This window comes from Orbicella faveolata, unplaced genomic scaffold, assembly GCF_042242905.1.
Source record: "Orbicella faveolata isolate gen_17 unplaced genomic scaffold, um_ofav_v1 contig_36, whole genome shotgun sequence".
NCBI lineage: Eukaryota > Metazoa > Cnidaria > Anthozoa > Scleractinia > Merulinidae > Orbicella > Orbicella faveolata.
The window spans coordinates 2,415,567-2,437,797 of NW_028301565.1; the positions used below are offsets into that span (position 1 = coordinate 2,415,567).

Below are 22,231 nucleotides of genomic sequence, written 5' to 3' on the forward strand. Positions count from 1 at the left end.
TCAACACTTTGTACCGAAAGGAGCGTAGATACGGTTCATTAGCAGCCCTCACTGGCAGAAGAAATGCCTCTGAAACTTGCTTGTCATCAAGGCTAAATTCTTTCTTTAGCTTGACCCATTTACTTGGTTTTCCAATTTTTGTTTTATAGGAAAACAATAGTCAAAGTCACATTAGCGTTTGCCTTTACTGTGCTACGCAATGTTAGAAGATTGGGAAAAAAATAAGCATTCATTATCAACACAATATTAAGATTAATAAATTTCTACGTGACTGAGACTGCCCTTCCGTCCAGAAAATTTTCGTTGCCGTTGCCGTCGTGGTTTGCTTCAGCTCCTTAATGTCCGGAAAGTTAGAACACACGGGTAACTGAAAGCGTAAGGCGGTGTTTCGTAAGACATTTCCGCAAATTCAAATTCATAATCATATTACCTTTGTGGGATAACTGCTTGCAAATGATTTTGTTTCTCCGCCTCTTTTAGCGTAATTCCGAGAGTAGTTAACGCAATTTTCCTGTGTTTTTTTTTTCTTTGGTGACATCAAACAATAAGTGTTTCTGATTTTCGTGAGTGGATAATTTCCAGCTAGAACTGATACGAAAAGTAAGTGTTCCATGAGTGGTGAATTCAATGTTTGGGCGTTAACAGGGTCTGAAGACAGATGTCAGCGAGGCATCAATTCTAAACCAAACCCGGTTGTTCACTGCATCACATGACTAAAAAAATGTATTATGGTTATGTTTGACAAAGGGAAATTGTGACAGGCGAGAGAGTTTACAAAACTGTTTGGCTACGTATATACCAGCCCAAAGGGAAATAAATAGACGGCTTTCTTGTCAATTTCAAATTAAAAACTGACTCTTCGTATATCACTTGCACAAAAAAGTGACTTGACTCAGCTCGAAAGCTCATTTCAAGGGCACCGCTTTAAATATTGCAAATGAGCCAACGGATAATAAAGTTATAAAATTGACAGTGGATCAGCAATTAAATCTCTTGACCGGCTGAATTAAGACATTGCCAAAGAGTCAGGTGATGAGAATAAATAGTAAATCAACTATGACATATTGTCTTGATGTCAAAATTTACAATATTTATTGCCAAATTTTCATCTTTCGCATACAAAAATCTACGAGAAAGAATGTAACAACTAAGTATTGAATGTTTCATACTTTTAAGTGGAAAAAATATCAAACGTAAGATTTATTTTGTCAAATCGTTCGCATTGTGGGCTGAAATAGCGCCACAAAACACCAGCAACAGATTGTTTTCAGTCGTGTGTCGTGACGAAAGCTGACTCTATGCATTGTTAAAGAGGAGGTTAGGTAGAAGAAATGTACAATTTACCATCTCTTTGCGGCGTTCTTATTGGAAAAGGTCAGAGAAAAGAATTGAATTTACGTGTTTGAAAACTTTGTTTAAGTTCAATCTTGACACCAAAATTGCAGTACATATTCAAGAAGGGAAATCGATGCCCCCAGAATAACCATTACGTTTGATTTAGGAATTCTGGCTTTATAAATTACCCAGACAGGTTGTAAGAACTGTTCTTGTGGCATATTGTGTAGATTTCATCTCGATACAGTCGCATTAAAGAGCATTAAATGAAGCGGCTGCAATTTGTGGCAGCTCGACTTAGCATGTTTTTTTAAAAAACTAAATCAGTGACGACTAAGATGTTCAACGACAAAATAGGAAAAAAATTCCAAAGTAATACCAGGAGTGCGAATTTAATTCCTTACATGGTACAGTCACATGAAAAATGATAAGGAAAAACAGTACTTTTGTTTTAAGCGTCCTGTACAAAAAAAGTTAAGGTTGTGAAGTTCTTAACCAGTGATTTGTAGAAGAAAACGTGAGAAACTTGCTGAACTGTAATTCAGAGGTGGATTGTTTATAAATTCAAGAGAAAGATATCTTTGCCATTTCGGTGCAAACGAAGATGTGATTTTCCAGCATACGCTCCGCTCCAGTTTTCACGTATTGTTTCTAGAAAGCGATAACAAATTCAAGTTAAAAAGTCGTTCATCACTGAAACGTGTTAGTATAGGTAATCATACGGTTTCGAGTTCAATTTGGAATTAATTTGCACGAGTGAGTTTTTTAAAAAGCTGAAATTGCACGAGCCGCTTCGGCGAGTGCAATTTTAGCTTTTTGAAAAACTCACAAGTGCAAATTAACTCCAAATTGAACGAGAAAAACCGTATGATTACTTATTAATAATATAAACATGAAAAAATTCGCGCGGAGGAAGTGCCGGAAGATCTTTCTTGAAGCCATTTTTTCTCATTTGAGAAAAATTTTTTCAAAGTTTCAGCACAAAATTTCCATCATCATTTTACATGATATCATTTTCTTAGAAAAGTTGCTATTTTCTTACAGTCAATCATAATCCAGAATTTCGATGTGTAATTTGCACTGGTGCTACACTTTTTGTACTGATGTTACACTTTTTGCACTGGTGTTACACTTGCACTGCACTGCTCTTAGCCAATCAGAATCGAGTAATTTTTTCATGTGTATTATTATGTCCATTATAGAAATGAACTCTATTATTTCTAAGAAATAGTGATCAACAGCTCATTTCTCCTTTCACCAGATGATGAGAATTTCAATTAATTTCAGTTAATTACAATAATATTAATTTCAACAAGATGATGAGAAAAAAGGAAGTCATCAACTTTGGATCATTGTCTTGCTGGAGCAGTGAATTGGCCATTTCCGAGTTTACCTTGTCCTTCTGTTTGAAAACGAGTTCTCGTGCAAAACCACTTTTGCGATGGAAGGCAAATTTCACTCTCGATTTCTGATTTTTTTCTAATTTCTTTGTGTACGATGACAATTAAAAAATAAGATGGTCAATACGCAGACACGTGAGTTAAGTTATAATTATCCATTTCCAACGTTCAATAGTGCTGCCCACTTTGTTGCAAAAGTAAACAAGAAGTAAAGTTATATTATTCCATGATGATGATTAGTTTTCGATTTTCCATTATTTTATTGTAACCAGAAATAATTTGGCAACACTCTGTTAGAAATGCTGCGGGATAGCTTAAGGCATTTTAAAATTATTCAGTACCTTTAAGATTCCTGGAAGGAATATAGCCTAGAGTAATAAAATATTTCTGTTTGTCGTGAACGGATATTAAATTTTCCAGTTAGTACCGATAAAAAGTGGTAACTCCATACATGTTTGGAGCGTTTCTAGCTACGGTCTTGAGAGAGGTGTCGGCAAGGCATCAAATTCCCCAACAAACCCGTTCTCTGTATAAAATGACTTACTATACACGACAAGTTCAGTGAGAAAATAAAAGCACTCTGTTTAACATTTCCGACAGTGGGAAACTGACAAGCGAGATAGTTTACAAATCTGATTTTGCCATCAGTCTCCAAAACGAAATAGAGCTTTTCGTCTACCAATTTTGAGTTTAAAATATGTTTCTTCACACTTCAGTTACACAAATAAACAGTAATTTGAGGCTCACTTAAAGAATGGCTTGATTTAGCTCGAAAGATCATTTCATGGGCACTTTATAAAATAGTAAATGAGTCGAGTCAAATGCTTTGTCTTACGGATAAAAAGGGTTTAAAATTGACAGGGGAAGAGCAACGTGTTCGTCACGTATAAAATAGCGGCAAGGTAGAACTGAATGAACTTTTCAATTCTCAAGAACTAGATATCAACATACAATTTCTCCTAGCTGTTTTTAAGGTAGCTGAAGTAGATCTACAGTTCTTATTCATTTTAGCAGAACACGTTGTTAACTTGACTTTCTATAGAATGATAATAGAATCCTGGTTAACGGATTTTGTGATAAAGAAGAACCCAAATATTGATGGCATCCTATCAAACCCAAACGATACGAATAGCTTGTGTATATGAAAAGAAATTAAAGAAAGAAAAAACTTGACATAGAGATTTGAAATTTTTGCGCTCATTCTTGTTAAACCAGTACAGTTGGCAAATTAGCATATAACGTCTCAGTGCACGTATTTTCAATTGTCTAGATAGCACTTACACTTGCCTTCTGACTGATCAATAATGATAATTCTTGTCAACAGGATCACAGATATTAGACGGATCCGTTAAGAAAATGGACTGCAGCACTTATCAATATTACATTCAACCACCTTAAAATAGTGTTAAAAAAGGAGGTCAGCAAGTCTTTGAAAAGAGTTAAACATTACTGACTTTTTGAAAGCTATTTCATCAATAAACAAGACTTGCAAAGTAGCTTTCATCAGCATTTTCTTCTCTGAAACAATGTGAATCAAAGTATAATACTTAAGTGAAATTTCGCAAAGCCTTTCCTGGTGTTAAGAAGGTGTAAGGGCTAATTAAAGGACTCACAAAAAAGAGCTCTTGAAACCTTCTACAACATTAGATCATTAAATAACGAAAACAAGATATATAAACAAGCCGCAAACTAAGTTTCCGGCCAAATCTTGTGTCCTTCTCCATTACTTTAAAACTTAAACGGTGTGTTAATAAATAAAGATCTAACCTCCCACCCCCCCCCCCCCCCCAATGATCGCAACATGTCAATCCAACATATCATAACATTTTGTGCGTAACATCTTACACGCGCTTGGCCACCCTCTTGAGACATGTTCAATCATATTACATGCTGATGGCTAATACTTAACCAAAACACCAAACATGTCACATCAGGGTAGACAAACGCACACAACATGTTCGGAGGAGGCAGTAGGGAGCAAGATAACTCTTTGTCCCTCCTTCCTCCTCCCCAGAGGAGGTAGTAGGGAAAAAGAGTCATCTTGCTCCCTACTACATCCTCTGGGGAGGAGGAAGGAGGGAAAAAGAGTCATCTTGCTCCCTACTACCTCCTCCCAACATGCTGTGTAAGTTTGTCTCCCAGAGGAGACCTCCCTTTAGGTACGTAGAGAGGAGGTAGTAGGGAGCAAGATGACTCTTTTTCCCTCCTTGCTCCTCCCCAGAGGAGGTAGTAGGGAGCAAGATGACTCTTTTTCCCTCCTTGCTCCTCCCCAGAGGAGGTAGTAGGGAGCAAGATGACTCTTTTTCCCTCCTTGCTCCTCCCCAGAGGAGGTAGTAGGGAGCAAGATGACTCTTTTTCCCTCCTTGCTCCTCCCCAGAGGAGGTAGTAGGGAGCAAGATGACTCTTTTTCCCTCCTTGCTCCTCCCCAGAGGAGGTAGTAGGGAGCAAGATGACTCTTTTTCCCTCCTTGCTCCTCCCCAGAGGAGGTAGTAGGGAGCAAGATGACTCTTTTTCCCTCCTTGCTCCTCCCCAGAGGAGGTAGTAGGGAGCAAGATGACTCTTTTTCCCTCCTTGCTCCTCCCCAGAGGAGGTAGTAGGGAGCAAGATGACTCTTTTTCCCTCCTTGCTCCTCCCCAGAGGAGGTAGTAGGGAGCAAGATGACTCTTTTTCCCTCCTTGCTCCTCCCCAGAGGAGGTAGTAGGGAGCAAGATGACTCTTTTTCCCTCCTTGCTCCTCCCCAGAGGAGGTAGTAGGGAGCAAGATGACTCTTTTTCCCTCCTTGCTCCTCCCCAGAGGAGGTAGTAGGGAGCAAGATGACTCTTTTTCCCTCCTTGCTCCTCCCCAGAGGAGGTAGTAGGGAGCAAGATGACTCTTTTTCCCTCCTTGCTCCTCCCCAGAGGAGGTAGTAGGGAGCAAGATGACTCTTTTTCCCTCCTTGCTCCTCCCCAGAGGAGGTAGTAGGGAGCAAGATGACTCTTTTTCCCTCCTTGCTCCTCCCCAGAGGAGGTAGTAGGGAGCAAGATGACTCTTTTTCCCTCCTTGCTCCTCCCCAGAGGAGGTAGTAGGGAGCAAGATGACTCTTTTTCCCTCCTTGCTCCTCCCCAGAGGAGGTAGTAGGGAGCAAGATGACTCTTTTTCCCTCCTTGCTCCTCCCCAGAGGAGGTAGTAGGGAGCAAGATGACTCTTTTTCCCTCCTTGCTCCTCCCCAGAGGAGGTAGTAGGGAGCAAGATGACTCTTTTTCCCTCCTTGCTCCTCCCCAGAGGAGGTAGTAGGGAGCAAGATGACTCTTTTTCCCTCCTTGCTCCTCCCCAGAGGAGGTAGTAGGGAGCAAGATGACTCTTTTTCCCTCCTTGCTCCTCCCCAGAGGAGGTAGTAGGGAGCAAGATGACTCTTTTTCCCTCCTTGCTCCTCCCCAGAGGAGGTAGTAGGGAGCAAGATGACTCTTTTTCCCTCCTTGCTCCTCCCCAGAGGAGGTAGTAGGGAGCAAGATGACTCTTTTTCCCTCCTTGCTCCTCCCCAGAGGAGGTAGTAGGGAGCAAGATGACTCTTTTTCCCTCCTTGCTCCTCCCCAGAGGAGGTAGTAGGGAGCAAGATGACTCTTTTTCCCTCCTTGCTCCTCCCCAGAGGAGGTAGTAGGGAGCAAGATGACTCTTTTTCCCTCCTTGCTCCTCCCCAGAGGAGGTAGTAGGGAGCAAGATGACTCTTTTTCCCTCCTTGCTCCTCCCCAGAGGAGGTAGTAGGGAGCAAGATGACTCTTTTTCCCTCCTTGCTCCTCCCCAGAGGAGGTAGTAGGGAGCAAGATGACTCTTTTTCCCTCCTTGCTCCTCCCCAGAGGAGGTAGTAGGGAGCAAGATGACTCTTTTTCCCTCCTTGCTCCTCCCCAGAGGAGGTAGTAGGGAGCAAGATGACTCTTTTTCCCTCCTTGCTCCTCCCCAGAGGAGGTAGTAGGGAGCAAGATGACTCTTTTTCCCTCCTTGCTCCTCCCCAGAGGAGGTAGTAGGGAGCAAGATGACTCTTTTTCCCTCCTTGCTCCTCCCCAGAGGAGGTAGTAGGGAGCAAGATGACTCTTTTTCCCTCCTTGCTCCTCCCCAGAGGAGGTAGTAGGGAGCAAGATGACTCTTTTTCCCTCCTTGCTCCTCCCCAGAGGAGGTAGTAGGGAGCAAGATGACTCTTTTTCCCTCCTTGCTCCTCCCCAGAGGAGGTAGTAGGGAGCAAGATGACTCTTTTTCCCTCCTTGCTCCTCCCCAGAGGAGGTAGTAGGGAGCAAGATGACTCTTTTTCCCTCCTTGCTCCTCCCCAGAGGAGGTAGTAGGGAGCAAGATGACTCTTTTTCCCTCCTTGCTCCTCCCCAGAGGAGGTAGTAGGGAGCAAGATGACTCTTTTTCCCTCCTTGCTCCTCCCCAGAGGAGGTAGTAGGGAGCAAGATGACTCTTTTTCCCTCCTTGCTCCTCCCCAGAGGAGGTAGTAGGGAGCAAGATGACTCTTTTTCCCTCCTTGCTCCTCCCCAGAGGAGGTAGTAGGGAGCAAGATGACTCTTTTTCCCTCCTTGCTCCTCCCCAGAGGAGGTAGTAGGGAGCAAGATGACTCTTTTTCCCTCCTTGCTCCTCCCCAGAGGAGGTAGTAGGGAGCAAGATGACTCTTTTTCCCTCCTTGCTCCTCCCCAGAGGAGGTAGTAGGGAGCAAGATGACTCTTTTTCCCTCCTTGCTCCTCCCCAGAGGAGGTAGTAGGGAGCAAGATGACTCTTTTTCCCTCCTTGCTCCTCCCCAGAGGAGGTAGTAGGGAGCAAGATGACTCTTTTTCCCTCCTTGCTCCTCCCCAGAGGAGGTAGTAGGGAGCAAGATGACTCTTTTTCCCTCCTTGCTCCTCCCCAGAGGAGGTAGTAGGGAGCAAGATGACTCTTTTTCCCTCCTTGCTCCTCCCCAGAGGAGGTAGTAGGGAGCAAGATGACTCTTTTTCCCTCCTTGCTCCTCCCCAGAGGAGGTAGTAGGGAGCAAGATGACTCTTTTTCCCTCCTTGCTCCTCCCCAGAGGAGGTAGTAGGGAGCAAGATGACTCTTTTTCCCTCCTTGCTCCTCCCCAGAGGAGGTAGTAGGGAGCAAGATGACTCTTTTTCCCTCCTTGCTCCTCCCCAGAGGAGGTAGTAGGGAGCAAGATGACTCTTTTTCCCTCCTTGCTCCTCCCCAGAGGAGGTAGTAGGGAGCAAGATGACTCTTTTTCCCTCCTTGCTCCTCCCCAGAGGAGGTAGTAGGGAGCAAGATGACTCTTTTTCCCTCCTTGCTCCTCCCCAGAGGAGGTAGTAGGGAGCAAGATGACTCTTTCCATGGTTAATTTATTCATATATTCAATTTAGGTAATGACTCCAGAAATCGTAATAAACAAGGTGGAAATGCTTTTATTATTTTCCTTTACTTTGCTTGGAAGGAGAATTACTTTGCATTTAAATTTAGTTGAATCCAAGATACATTTGGTATTCCTTAAGCGGAGCGCAATGCCTCAAGAAAATCGTCAGTGAGAGATACTCCTACACGATATTTTGGGCGCAGTGGTTTATCTTTTGTCCAAAATTCTCCACTATCTTACCGGGGAATATTGTTAGAAGAGCATTAGTTTCTGTTCCTGAAACCTCCACTCCACTGAATGAAACAATCACGCGTGAGGAATAAATTTCTTTTATAATACTTTACTTGTTTAGGAAGGAGATTTGGAGGGAAGTATATGTCTTAACCATAATCTCTTAATCTTTCCTTTTAAAGTCAAAAGTGGTTACATTTTCAGTAAAACTTCCTCCCAAAGTAATTTTCTTTAAGATGGTCAAGGTTTAGGAAACGGCTGAAAGACTAGACTGCTTATTTATGCCCATAGTGTCGACACAGTGTAGTTTAGTCTTACCGCTACTTCTTAACCTTTAACCCTCTCAGAGAAAAGTACTTTGGGAGGAAGTCTACCTCATATTACAACCCCTTTTTGAACTTTAAAGGGCGAGTGGAGGATTATGAATGAGAGTTAAACTTCCTCTCCAAATATTCTCTCCAGGAAAGTAAAGGATTATGGACGAGATTTAATCCTCCTTCGCGATTGTTTCATTCAGGGGAGTGGCGGTTTTGGGGGACAGGAATTAAGACTCTTCGAACAATCTTCCCCTGTAAGATGGTGGGGGATTTTTGGCCGAAGATAAACTACTGTGCACAATGGCTCGTGTAGGGGTATCTCCCGATTTTTTTATTATCTGACGATTTTTTTCTGGCATTACCCTCTTCTTTGGGAATGAGCAATGTTCATTGGATTAAACTGAATTTAAATGCAAAGTAAAGGACAACGACACAGGTTTGACCGCACTCACCTTTCTGGTTCTGCGGTATATTTTTTTCTACAGCTATTTTCTAAATAATATTTTATCACAGGAAGGTGTAAGAGCTTATTGGATTCTAGTCTTTAATTTGCTCTTTGCACCTTCCTTACATCAGCTAAGTTTACTTTCGTTATTTGCGAAAATCTCTATCTTTTTATTCTTCCCTCATACAGACTTGATATTATATATATTCACGTCCGCTTCATTTGTTAATCAACTATTCCATCGTAACTTACTATGAGGATCGACAGATTTACGATAAACGGAGTACAGGTGCTTTTCTTAAAGTTTATTTCCAAGATCAAAGAGAATTTATTTGAAAGTGTTTCTGCATTTGTCTTTTAGCCAGTTGTTCGCTGTGGTGTATCATTGTTCACTTTCTTTACTATTCCTCAGGCTACCTGTTGATCGAATCAAATATTAACAGTTCATCAGAATGTGTCACGCAGAATCAACATGTATTATTATGCGCTGAACTGTCGGAGTGAGGGTGCTGCTGCGATACCCTCCTACTCGTTCTATATTTTCTTTCCAAATAAAGCTTACGGTGCTTACATACATAATGAAATGTTCACAAGGTAACGTTAGCTTTTGGCTTCAGAAAAAAATAAACAAATACTAAGCAAAATAAACTAGTCGTTTAAATATAGAACTCTTACTAAATGATTGCCAATTAAATCTCTACACTTTAAAACGTCACCATAGTGTTATCGAGCGCAGAATGAACTGTCTTTTGAGTCCATCTTTCAGCTTTGTCCGAGCGATTATCAGTTTTTTTTCTAAAATTTCGAGTGCTGTGACAGCAAATGGCCTTGTTTCACTGAGCCTTCTGGAGAATTTGATTATCCATTCAATATTTCTAAATCCTCTTCCGAAACTTCGGCGAGACGAGAAAAAATGTCCCTATTTTGCAGACTATCTTCAACCACTGAATAGTAATGAATGATCGTACAAGGTATACCTTAGCCAATCAAAATGCAGTATTGCATTAGTATAATCCGGTAGATTTGCACTAATGATAAACAGATTACTGTACCGTTGTCAAGCACAATAACTGTTGGTTATTAATTCTTACATAATGATCAAGAGTGATCACAATAAAACGTTTTCATGAAATCATTATGAAGACTGATTGACTTTGTGAATTCTTTTGTTAGAAAACATTTTTGGACCTAGAAATTTTAAAGTTAAAATTGTAAATTTCATTTTCAAAGTTAAAACTTTAACTTTGCAGCAACTATTTACTTCTGCTGGCATGTTCACACGACCTTTTTTCCTTACTTATGATCAACAACACGCTTTGCCTCGATCTGAACCAGTAGGGAAGAAATGACTTGCATTTAACGTCTTTTTTCAGGTTTTCTGAACTGTACTTAACAAATCTTAAGAAAGAAACTGACATATTCATTTCCACTTGTCTTATTCGCATCCTTGGATGGGCCGTGGCTCAATATTTCTCTGCAAACTGAAGTCGAGTGATACAAAACTTAAGCCCTGCTCCGCTGTGTTAATACTTGGTTGGATTATCGCTTACAGAAAACAGCACCTCTTGTCAAAGATAGTTTTTTATGTTTTTGGTATCCTTAAAGGGACACAGTCGGCTTTGGGACCGCGCTTACCTGGACACTAGTTTTCTCACTTTGAAAAAGTTCACCTCAACCTGAAATCAAAGATACTCGTCGAGTACATCTAGAAATCCGCTTCAATCTTCGCAGTGTTTTGCTTGATTTTCAATCGTTTACTGAAAAACCTGTTTTTGAGTGGGCTTTTGCTCATCCTATGTTTTGTATCATATTTGGTTAAAAACAGTATGGATCGTGTCTCTGTGATATGCAAATTAACTATGAAATCAGATGGTATCTAATGCGCATGTGCTCCAGCTGACTGTGTCCCTTTAACTTTTAATAGGGTACCACTGATTCATGCTTCAAAAGTATTCATATTATTGATAAAAGAACGTAAAACCGAAAAATCACAAACAAAGCCTCTCCAGTCTTTTCAAGGTACTGGACGTTTTTTTAAGCTTTTCGAAATATATGAACTGATTATGTCGTTCTCAAACCTTTTTATCAGCCTAGCGTTTTTGTCAGTAGTCCGACATCACCAAGTCCAATTACATCCTTTACAGGGACAGGATCCGGTACTTCTTTTTTTATTAGGTTACGTCGGTCCTTGCAAATTGACCTTGTGTTTTCACTGCTTACCAAAGCGTGGCTTATTTAACTATCAGAAACCATAGTACACTTGCCTGCCAAGGAGTTGAAAAACAAATATTGCTTCGGAAACAACATCAAAACTCGATCTGCTATTACCGACCAGCTAAGAAATAGACTTACAAATGCGGGGTAAAAATACAACCTTTATCAGCAATGATGTGAAATGATTTCCTGCTGCAAATTATTAACGACCTGTTAACATGTCCACGACTAAATTTCCTCACGGTTACGTGTTTGATTCTCGGTTCCAGTTTCTTATAGGTCATCGATACAATTTCAAGCATATCCTTAAGACAGTTACATTTGTTCAAATCATAGTTAACAGAGGGAATGGTTAAGGATCCCAGCAAACATCAAAAAAGCAAACAAACAGGCTAAGAGTTATGTTGGAAGGTCTTTGACCCTGTACATCTTTTTGTTTTATGCTCCTAGACTGTGCATGAATTACGTAATCGCAATGTTTCTATTGGTTAGCTGTATGAGCACACATAACAACTTTTTGTATTTTTCCAGATTTTGTGCAGGGTCAACCTCCCTCCCCCGCCCCAAACAGCCAACAAAAACATACAACAAAGAAATTTGCCATGATTCATAATCATTTCCCTCTATTAACCATGTTCAAATGTATCGTGTTTAAGTACTTGCTTATCTCACTTTAATTATTAATTGCCAATGCGTCTCGAAACAGTATTTAGGTCAATGCTCTTTCCAGTATCTTGATAAAGTGAAAACATTGGAAACTAACGTAGATCAATATAAATAACTAAACTTGGTAACTCCTTGTTAAAACAATCAGGGAACGTTTTGTTGTGTCAATTAGTTCACTGCTTTTCTTGACGCTCCTGTGGCAAACAAGCACACTCAAAGGTGTTTTATGAATTTTGGTGTACTTTTCTAAGCTCAAGTCCATGTTTTAGACATTTTTATGGTTTTTACAAAGTCTTAATTAACAAAAAAAAATTGAATCGCCATATTTTTTAGTATTTTCAAACTTTTTGACATATTTGCAAATTTTGAAATCCAAGATGGAGGTCCTTTTTAAAAGCACGATATCAGTTTTACCTGACAAGTTATTGTACGAAACTTAACATTTCTAGATGATTTATCACCACATACTGCATATATGTTTTATTACTATACCGCATTTATAATTTGATGAACATGGAAAGAGACGCTCTCAGTTAACCTTCACCCTTTGCAGGTTCTAAAATTTGTTTCATTTTTAAGAACTCCATATAAGAGATAAAAAGGATAGACGAATATGATTAAAATTCAAAAGGTTTGTTCAAAAGTTCCAAAGCAAAAATTAAACCTTAATGATAATTATGTCTTGAAACCTTTCCTCAGGAATACTGCTTGTAAATACTTCTTGTAAAATCACGGTTCCTGCACTAAGTGAGACTAGTTTCTAACTTCTGATAATAACGTTTTCCAATGCAATAACTTTGTACTAATCTTCCTTATGTCGAATCGATGTAAAACTTTTACACTGAGTTGCTAAAATGAGCTTAGATCAGGAGCCATAATCGGGGACGGAGGCCGTAAGCACGCGCCATTTCTAGTATTGGGGCTGTCCCTATGATATGGGACAATTTTTCTATTTTTAGAACAAATTGCGCCATCGTGTGCGGAAAGCGCGCGTACACGCTGCGAGGATTTTTGCGGTTGTAGCGCGGGGGAAATGGCATCCGAAATTCCAGACAAGTTTTATGCTTTTGGCCCACAACTCAATACGTTTATGTCTGTTGGAATTTTGCTCAAATATTTTCGTCGTAAGCTGCTCCAATTCGACTGAAGTAAGGCAGTGTCGAATTTAGGTATGTCCCGTTTTATATCACTCAGACCAAGTTGTGTTCCGCTGCTTCTTTTACAAGAGTTCCACATTACTCCACTATAAATTTCACATATGCTGAAGATTAACAGCTTTTCCGTAACACAGCAAAAAAACTAGTTGGAAAAATTTGGATATTGCAGCGTTTTAGGACTTCAAAGTTTCCCTCCTCTTGCCACACGCTTGGGGGATTTCGCCAGAGTCTATCGCCACCGAAAAGTAGTAAACAATTGCAAGTTTGCATTTCGCCTGAATTGTAAGTAACACTTGATATTTCATCAAGGCCCAATAAGTTTATGTCTGTAGACACGGCTAGGCTTTGTTTGTGTAAAAATTCAATAAATTGTCTTGCAGTCAGTAAACATGACAAATTGGACTTCCGCAATAATATCTCTAGTTTTTAAATATGTTCAAGGTTGATAAATGTTTGAGAACATATTAAACTGCTTAGCTGAAAATATGTGAATACAGCAGGAATAATCAGCAAAGTTACGATGACGCTTTCTTTAATCAACTCGAATAACGATTTCGATTTTGTTGGCTGAGTTATCAAAACTCCTTGTCTATTTTATTTTCGCAGCTGTGTAAAATTTCACTACGTTGAAGAAACACACATGATAGTAGCCTTTTGGCGTTAGTGAAAATTGTTCCAGAATCTCAGCACAAAAGATAACGAAAGAAATCTTTGTCAAGATTTGTTGCCAATTAGCTACAATTGAAAACACAGACTCGGACTTTAAAGTGCACGCCCTGGAGCTACTTGTACGCGTCAGACGTTCCTTCCAAAACTTGCCAAACGAGCAGAAATGATAAGAAACTATCAAAAACAGGTTTTGGTTATGATTAAGCACTGTTTGAGAAATTCACAAATTACCTCGATACCAGAGTAGAGAGATTTCTTACATAAACTTTATTCTTTAGACAACATCCACGCGAGAACCCATGACATGTGCGTGGATCCGCGCGGATGTATGTCCGAGTCAGGGTGGCGCAATTTGTTCTAAAAATAGCAAAAGTGCCCCATATCATTAGGTGCGTGCAGATCCCGAGACTTACGGTCTCCGTCCCCGGTTATGGCTCTTCCTTAGATTGAAGATTGTTTATTTTTTACGGAAAACGACATTCCAAGGAGGCGGGAGACTGCGCGTGCAGCAATTAACATACTATGTAAATTCCAAGCTTTCTAAAGTTTTCGATTCTATTTTATCTATTTTCCATTTCACTATTACATTTCATAAGTGTAAACAGTAGTTTTGATACCTTTTGACATGTGTACTTGTTTTATTTATCTATTTTTCTCTGGGTCCATTTTTATTTATTTATTTATTTACATACTTTTTTGTTGTTGTTGTTGTTTGCTGTTTGTTTCAAAATGTTTCGACCATTACTTCAGTTTATCATTACAGCTACCCTGAGAGACTAGCGTCACATATTTATTCTAGCTGGAATGTTATTTGTTTGCTGTTTGCTTGAATACTGACACAAAAACTTTATTCACATGCAGCAAACTGTTGTTTTCTTGAGAAAAAGAAAATACTCAAACTACACTTCGAAATCTATGTCAGTGAGACATCGCTACATCGAAAACATGACATTTCTCTAAAGGCTTGAGCCCACTTGTGCCCGGACACATGCAAGTACGTATCGAAACCAAACAACGCTCGTAAATATTTTCAGCCACCTGTTCTCTGTTCTAAACGTTAATTTTCCATGTTAAATGGTGTAGCAAGACACTAATTTGCCCTAGGCGATGATATTTTTTCATTCACCTCCATGTTTAACACTGTACTTATATCAGTTACACAGACGAAAAAGTAGTGCATGTTTATATAGATTGGTCAAGCTTCGAACATTGATGACCGAAAAATGATCGTGTTTGGCAAAGCGCAATTAGAATTGTCATGCCGATAAAGTCATGAGCTCTATCAGTCGTTATAAATTAAGTTGCTGTTCGTTCTTGAATGCCTGACAATACTATTTTAAAGCACATTTGATTTTGAGTAATTCCTTCTCTAAATGAATCGCCTTTAAAGTTCATTTGCGGCCTCGTATAAGGAAAGCATTGTTCGCACTGCAAATTATCATTGTACTATTAAACTGGAATTGTTCTCGTAAATTGTCGTACACGCTTCTCTGTCTGCAGCGTAAGTGGATCACTTCCTTAAATCTTCGTTCGCAAAGCCAAGCCGAGAGTAAGCTGAAATGCTACGTTAGAATCTTTGTTTTTCACAATGTTTATATCAAAATAAATTTGTAACAATTTCTAGTACCACCACCACGTTTTTATTCTGTTAAATTAGAATTCAAAATGTTAGGAAAAAGCACTTCAATTTTGCATTGCGGAGGATATTCGGCCGTTTCAAGTTGTCCTTTAAAATAATAAATTGCGATGTTCAACCTTCCACTTCAGTCTCGTACTCCAAATATTAATTTTCCCAATTGATTGTCATCAGGAGCCATAATCGGGGACGGAGACCGTAAGCGCGCGCCATTTCTAGTATTGGGGTTGTCCCCATGATATAGGACAATAATTCTATTTTTAGAACAAATTGCGCTATCGCCTGCGGCACACGCGCGTACATGCTGCGAGGATTTTTGCGATGTCGCGCGTGGGAAATGGCGTCCGAAATTCCCGAAATTTTTCATGTTTTTGGCCCACAACTCAACGCGTTTACGTCTGTTGGAATTTTGCTTAAGTATTTTCGTCGTAAGCTGCTCCAGTTTGAGTGAAGTAAGACAGTGTCGAATTTAGGTATGTTCCGCTGTAAGCTTATATATATCGCTGACCAAGTTGTGTTCCGACGGATGCTTCTTTTACATGGGGGGAGCTGTACATTACTCTTCTTTAAATTTCACATATGTTGAAGATTAACAGCTTTTCCATTACACAGCAAAAAACTAGCTGGATATATTTAGATAAAGCAGAGCTTCAGGACTTCATAGTTTCCTAGCTCCTCTTGCTACACGCTTGCGAGGAATTTCAGTCTATCGCGACCGAAAAGTAAAACAAAATAATTGCTAGTTTGAGTTTCGCTTGAATTGTAAGCAACGCTTGATGTTTCATCAAGGCCCAATAACTTTACGTCCGTAGATACTGCTCAGTTTTATCCGTGTATAAATCCAGTAAATTCTCTGTTGTCGATGAATGAGAGCGCCCGCCGATGCGTGTTTTGTACAGTCAGTAAACATGACCAATTGTACTTCCGCCGCACTTTCGTGTGAAAGTGTACATCGAACTCAAACAATAAATCTATAGTTTTTAAATATGTTTAACATTGATAAATGTTTGAGAGCATATTAAAAGCTAAGCTGAAAATATGTGAATAAAGCAGAAATAATCAGCAAAGTTACGATGACGCTTTCTTTAATCAACTTGGAATAACGATTTCGATTTTGTTGATCGAGTTATCAAAACTCCTTGTCTATTTTCATTTTCGCAGTGTAAAACTTCACTATGCTTAAGTTGAAGAAACACACATGATGTTAGTAACCTTTTTTGCGTTCGTGAAATTTGTTACAGCATCTCAGCACAAAAGATAAGGAAAGAAATCTTTGTCAAGATTTTTTGACAACTGAAAACACCGACTCGGACTTGAAAGTGCACGAGCTGCACTATGCAAATAAGCTAATTGTACGCGTCAGACTTTCCTTTCAAAAACTTTTTGCAAACTCACCAAACAAGCAGAAACAATAAGAAACCGTCAAAACAGGTTTTGGTTATGATGAACCATTGTCTGAGAAACTCACAAATTAACTCGATACCAGAGTAGAGAGTTTTCTTGCTATATTCTTAAGTCAGAACAAACGCAAAAACATACGCGTAAGCTTACAACTAGCGTGAGCAGATCTTATTATTCATTCCCGGCGCGAGATTGAAGTCTTGTTTTCGACCCTGAAAAACCCACCTTTTCCGTTAGCTCAGAGCATAAAACTATATATAAGCATCCTGGTTCGTATTCCCTGCCTTATTCCCTGCCATCGCTGTGAAAATACGCAAGAGAATCTCTCAACTCTCACCATTTGATCACGCAACGTGACAACATCCACGCGAGAGCCCCCGACATGTGCGTGAATCCGCGCGGACATATGACGTCAGGATGGCGCAATTTGTTCTAAAAATAGAAAAATTGTCCCATATCATAGGTGCGCGCGAATCCCAAGACTTACGGTCTCCGTCCCCGATTATGGCTCCTGTTGTCATACATTTCTTTTGTTGTTAGTTTACGAATTTGGTAACATTGCCTTTGTAACATACTTGACAACGCAACGAGGTACGATGTTATATTTTGATCACTCTTGGACTGAATCCGTTAATGATAAACGACTAGAGAAACAAGAAAACGACTTATCTGAAGTAAGATATTTCCAGGCCAGGGTCCAAGAGCCAGTACACTGCTATCCAAAATGACTACACATTTCTTTGAAAGGGCATTAAACCTAGAAAGAAAGGAAACATCAACAAAATAGCTGGTTAATATTGATTGTATCACTTAACACTTACTGTTTTCACAATGTTCTTACGAAGGTTATAATAATTAACACCAGCATGTTTTATTCTGTAACTTTGATTCCATTATGTCACTGGACAAGTCTCCAATCTTCAAGTAAAATTCTTCTTACTAGTTACAATATATCCTGATTCCAATATTTTCTCTCCAACTGAAATGCTTATAACAAGGGTCAGGAAGGCATTTATATGGTCAGACTCTGATCACTCTTTGGACTGAAACCGTTCAATGGTAAACAGAGAAGAAAACGACTTACCTGAAAAAAGGTGTTTTGCTGGCTGTCAACTTGAACCAGGCTTCGAGAGCTTACACACTTAAATCCAGCATGGCTACACTTTCTATTGAAACGATGTTTGCATTCAACCTGGTGATAAAAAGAGCAGAAAACAACAAATTAAATTACTTTTCAACGATTATCGGATTTCCAGTTGCGTTAATTTCGAATATTTGCCCCTAAATACACATTTACAGTGTTTTTCTAAAGCTTTACTTTATTGAAATTGATGAACAAATCTCTCGCAATCGTGTACTTTTAAGAATTCGTTCCGACATCAGAACAATTCCTCGTTGCCCAACCGGTATGTAAGAGTTTATGGGTTCGAATCCCGTCACGGACGGAGATGTTCAATTCTTTGTCCCAAACTCACCACACGATCAAAATTTCATCTTTCACTACTCCCAGGATTCAAGTAAAATAAGGAAAGGGTGAACTTATCTGAATTAAGATTTTTCCAATATGTCATATATAGTGCACCAGCGTTCAAGAATTACACACTGCAATCCAAAATGGCCTCACTTTCTCTTCAATATCCGAGTTCACCTGGCAAAAAGGGAGATTAAACTTAAAGCGAACTATTTTTTTCATCAACAAATTCGAGACGTGTTTATAAATTTAATAACAGACAATTCTGCAGTGACTTCTTAAAGCAGGTATCAATACTGTACGGTAAAATTATTTAAGAAAACACTAAATTTTTGTTGGCTGGCAAATCTCAAACAAACTTCCTGGTTCTGCCGAGGACATTAAAATAGTTAAAGATTTTCTCTGCAAGATACTTTAAAATGTATTGACATGGAAGGAGATTTTATTAACTTTAGACTGAAACCGAAAAAAAAGGAAAATTTGAGGTGCTGGACTTATTGTAGAGAAAAAGCGTTTCCAGCCATTAGCAAGCAGTGAACTACTGATTGAAACCACTGAGTCCAAGAGCTAACGAAGTTGTTTTTCTTGCATTGGCGAATTTTCAGTCCTTCGTTTCATAAATTGTCCAGAAACCAAGTGAGGCAAGGTGCAAATAAATTTCTAACACCGGCAAAAAATATTTTATGAACCTTACTGCTGAGCTTTGGTGGTACATTTAGACAACATTTCTCAGTTAATGAATAGAAAACTGCGAAGATAATATCTGGTCTATCTGAACCAAGATGTTTGCAATACTTACATTGTACCAAAGAACATTAGAGCCACGCACTGTCGTACAAAATGGTCTTGTTTTCTCTCAGCATATCTTTTTTAAAACCTGCATGAAAAAGAAAAGAGGAAGCTTTGATACACTGACTTTTAAAAACTGCGTTAGGCTTAGGAATTTGGTCAAAAAAATGCAGACCTAGCGGTTCACAGAGACATTTAAAGCATAAATACTATTCAGGCAGCGTTTAAACGCACAAAGCAGTATAAACTTATTATTTTTTTGCTACATGAAGACAGTTCATTTGGTTATTTCCCTCAGGATGTACTCTACATAACAAAAGTAAATCAATTATTTTCTTCCTTGGACTGATACTGTAAATGGTATAAGACAGAAGAGTTAAGAAAATGAGAACGAACTTATCTGACTATAAAATCTTTCAGATGTCGTCTACTTGCATCGAAGCGAAGGGTAAAACACTACAATCTAAAATGGCTGCATTTTCTTTCAATGCACGTGCACTCTGTGTTCAACCTTGGAAAATAGAGAGCAAATGTCAATAAATGAAGTAAATCTCCTTTATTCAATAGAACAGTCTTGTAGTTGTACGATGTTGCTATTTTCAGGCATATTACATTGTATTCGCTAGCCTGAAATCAAGAGACTAGAGAAATGCATTTTATAGTAGTGACTGGCTTTCTTTTCGCTCAGAAAATTTACTGAGTACAAACGTGTTAGGTCTGGGATTCTGGTGGTATATTGTATTTCGATCAATCTTGCTCTGAATTAAATCGTTTACCAGGAAAACGACGAACAAATGACAAAACTACGATGTACTTATCTGGAATCAGTCATTTCCTGTAGTCAACTACCAGGGTTCGCTAGAGCCCAAGAACTACAACCTGCAATCCAAAAAGGTTTCTGCTGCATTTTAATTTAAATTACAATACACTAGAACAAAAAAATCATAAAATTGCAGCAAGGGTCAAACTGAACCATAGCAATCAATTTATCGTGATAGCTATCTTAGTCAGAATTTTTAAATCAGACTTTGCAACAAGGTCAGATCATACTTGTAAAATAAAGATAAAGTAAAACCTAGAATTTACCTGAAATTGGAGTTGATCGCAAAATGAAGAGACTGATAAGGAGAGAACGTAGCTTCAAAGCTGAACACGGCTGCTCATAATAGACTACGAGTAGTCCCTCTTTCACTTAGTCCGTCGTGCGTGGCGGGAAAGAAATTCGCGAGAGAAAAATGGCCGCACGATATCCTAGGGGCTAGCAGTGCGCGAAAGGAGGGACTACCGCCTAAGCCCAAGGGTTTGCCCTTTCACGGCCGAGTGATTTTTCGGTGTAGGATTTCTCATCTTGACGTCCTCTTATTATCGCCTGTTATCAATAGCCCAGGGAGATCTGAATAAAATTGCTCTACTCTACTCTTCAAGTAGCCAGGCAAAAACATATGCCTTGAGAAGTATATCTTCGTTCAGTGTTCGTTCAGCGAAACTGCCAAAGAAGTTTTAAACAGAAGACGGCGAATGAGGCCTTTTGTAAGGATTTTCGCTGCGTCTAAAAGTTATTGCGAAAATTTCAACAGAGTTTCAACCGAGAATTTACATTATACATTATACATTATACATAGGAGATCATCCAACTGCGGTGAAATGTTTGCCGATAGCAGCGGAAAATTTCAGGTGAATGTCCGGTTTCAAGTGAGAGTCCGGATCAATCTTTCAAATGGGCGGCAGAAAGGCCAAGTTCAGTGAATGGATATTCGCTGACTTAGACGATGCTGTTGAGCGGCGAAATCACTGACACGCTCGCAGTCGGGTTGGAGGCAGAAAGCTTTGCCAAACAAAACACTGGATGAATTTAAATCTTTCCAAAGCCTGTTGGCAGATTCGCAAGAACATCACGGCTTGCGAAGCGCGATTCCAACGCTTCGATTTGCTCTGGTACCGCTTCGATTTGCTCCGGTTCCAAAACATTCCTGCAAGACGTCACAGGTATCTCGAATGTTGACAACACGTTGTCAACGCGCCTAACATAAGCCAATCATATTTTGCGTTGTGAGAGCAACGCATATAATTCAAACTCTTGGGCTTAGGCGGTAGTCCCTCCTTTCGCGCTCTCCTCGCCTCCAGGATTTCGCGCGGCCATTTTTTTCTCGCGGTTTTCTTTCGCGTCCCGCACGACGGACTAAGCGAAAGAGGGACTATTCGTAGTCTAGCTCATAATGGTTACATTTCCTTTGGGTTCCCCTCTGTTCGTCTAATGCCAGAAGGAGAGAGGAAACTGTCAAAAATATATCACCTTTGAGTTTGAGGTCTTATCAGTCGGTCAATCAGTTTGGTAGTTAGAAACCGGCCATATAACATCGGACAATATCGCCTGCATTAACAAATTTCTTAATGTTCTCTTAGGATTATTTTCTCGCCAGAATTCAACGCAAGTTTGCTCAAAATTGGTTCCATTCGTCAAGTAATTTCTGATTTCACGAAAATGTGAACAATTATGAAAACATGAGGATGAATGAAGGAAAGCCACAATACAATTATAACTCAAATCTGCCTTTATTTCTAAAATTCTAACTAAATATTTTGATATTACTTACCCGAAAATGTATCAGAAATCAATCGTGTGGCGAAGGACAAGGATGGCTGTATAACATCTCAACAAAGTCGCTCTCAAAGTAAAACCGACTAAATTAAACTCCAATTAAAACATTCACGAGCAGTAAGTTCAGCGGTTGTATGGAAACAAACTGTTCCTGCATGAGAAAAGAATTTAAATTCTCAGGGAATATTATTGACGTAACTTTAAAACTGTTCAGTCAGATCTTCATACCCTTAGCAACTCAGAGCATCGGAACAATGGACAACAAGCCGTGTCTAAAACACAGGTCACATTCCACAGGTCAAGAGTAGAAATCCTTACTCTACTGATGAATAACTATGCCAAAAGTTTCCCCTCGATCTAAAACAACATTTACGCAGAGTGCTAGGGCTAATTAGGGCTAGGAGACTGAATCTTGGTGCTGTTTATTTATCTGCAGCACAGTGACTCTGTACTCTGACTTGTGGAATGTGACCTGCAGTTCAGACCCATCGTGGACAACATTAAACAGTTACAAATACGACGAACAAGAGAGCTAGTATTTCTGAAATGTGGTATTCAGT

At 39.5% G+C, this 22,231-nt stretch overlaps 1 long non-coding RNA gene across 1 annotated transcript; it reads right to left on the reverse strand.

Annotated features, from left to right (window-relative positions):
- Nucleotides 1-8,835: 8,835 nt before the first annotated feature.
- LOC149101985 (uncharacterized) lies at nucleotides 8,836-17,570 on the reverse strand. Its single transcript, XR_016202518.1, has 2 exons — nucleotides 11,148-17,570; nucleotides 8,836-9,486 (listed from the first exon to the last, which is right to left on the reverse strand). It is a non-coding gene; the product is annotated as an uncharacterized LOC149101985 (long non-coding RNA).
- Between the last annotated feature and the right edge of the window lie 4,661 nt (nucleotides 17,571-22,231).